The following is a 1788-nucleotide window of genomic DNA, read 5'->3' as shown; positions in this document are numbered from 1 at the left end:
ATATATATTTTATTGATTTTTTACAGAGAGGAAGGGAGAGGGATAGAGAGTTAGAGACATTGATGAGAGAGAAACATCAATTAGCTGCCTCCTGCACACTCCCCACTGGGGATGTGCCCGCAACCAAGGTACATGCCCTTGACCAGAACCTGGGACCCTTCAGTCCGCAGGCCAACGCTCTATCCACTGAGCCAAACCGGTTAGGGCCAGTATCAGCCCCTTTAGATGGCTAGCTTGCAAGGTCAGACAGTTAAGTTTATCTTTTCTGTTATTTAAGCTAAAAAGCAAAGTTATTTTTACAGAATAACAGACCGTCTAAAAATAACAGAGTTGACTTATGAAACAAGGGACTAGCAAGAAATAGCAGAGAATTTCAAACAGCAGTTTTTCCAAAGGAGGGATCATTACTATGCTTCATTCTCTTCCACTTTGACCTCATTACTTCCATCAGCCACACACCACGCAGGCTCTTTTCTCCTTTCTCTCTTCTCCACAGGGCACCCCAGGCTCTGCCCAGTCCCTCTCCTGTTCCTTCTCCCTTCCATGACTTGTGCTCAGGTCTGGAGCACATCCGTGGAGTTGGCCCTGGTGCCCTCATTCAAGAAGTTCTGCCCATAAGGTGCCCTCGGAGAGGCTGTCCTCGCAACTCCTGGCTCCTGACCCTGCAGGGCAGCCATCCCAACTCCACCTCACCCCACACCCAAGCCTCTGTGCTCCTCGTTCCTTCTTACTGTCGGCTTTCTTTCTTTCTTTCTTTCTTTCTTTCTTTCTTTTATTGTGGTTTTTTAAATATATTTTATTGATTTTTTTTACAGAGAGGAAGGGAGAGGGATAGAGAGTTAGAAACATCGATGAGAGAGAAACATCGATCAGCTGCCTCCTGCACACTCCCTACTGGGGATGTGCCCGCAACCAAGGTACATGCCCTTGACCGGAATCGAACCTGGGACCCTTCAGTCTGCAGGCCGAAGCTCTATCCACTGAGCCAAACCAGCCAGGGCATTACTGTCGGCTTTCCTCAGGACTCAGGGCTGCTCCGCTTCTGCCTCCCCTGGGGCCCCCTCCCCCACCCATCTCAGCTGCCGCCTCTGCTCCCCACCAGTGCTGGGAGTGAACAGGGGATCAGACAGCAGGGAGGCCCGAGTATGTGCCACCTGGGAGGCCCTGGCTGTGCTGCTCCGGTTCATCGGGCACCTGCTGGGCACCAGGCCCTGTGCTAGGCCCTGGGCTTACCCCCGTGAGTGAGACACCCTCACCTCTGTCCGCAGATGCAGCCACATGAACATCGTTACAGACACCTGGGCCCTGCTCACAGTAGGTGCGATGTGTTTGCTTGCTGAATGAGTAGGAGGTGCCATGTGAACTGGGAGGAGAGGGTGGGACAGGAAAGGGGAGATGAGACCAGGAAGAAAGGAGACAAAGGCACGCGGTCAGACTGCTCCCTGCCCCTCTGAGCAACAGGGGCTCCAACCCACCAGCTTTCCAGCTTTGCTGGCCACCGGCCACTGTCAGAGCCAGGTTTGCTGACCCCCGTCCTCTGGGGCGGGGCATTTGCATGGCCTAAAAGGGAGGTGTGTGATGGCCTCACGCCCCAGGGGACACCCATCCTTTCTCTGTCTGCCCAGCAGCCAGGGCTGACTCTGCTGATCTCCTCGCTGGGTGAACTTTAGAATCACCAGGGAAGCTTTTTAAAAATCCCGATGCTTTATTTAACTGGGCTGGGCTGGGCTGGGCTGGGCTGGCCTCCAGGAGCATGGGTTCTGAAAGCTCCTCTGGTGATTCTAAGGC

This window comes from Myotis brandtii, unplaced genomic scaffold (genome assembly GCF_000412655.1).
Source record: "Myotis brandtii unplaced genomic scaffold, ASM41265v1 scaffold627, whole genome shotgun sequence".
NCBI classification, from domain to species: Eukaryota; Metazoa; Chordata; class Mammalia; order Chiroptera; family Vespertilionidae; genus Myotis; species Myotis brandtii.
The sequence above is the reverse complement of the archived record's forward strand: the minus strand, read 5'-3'. Positions refer to the sequence as shown.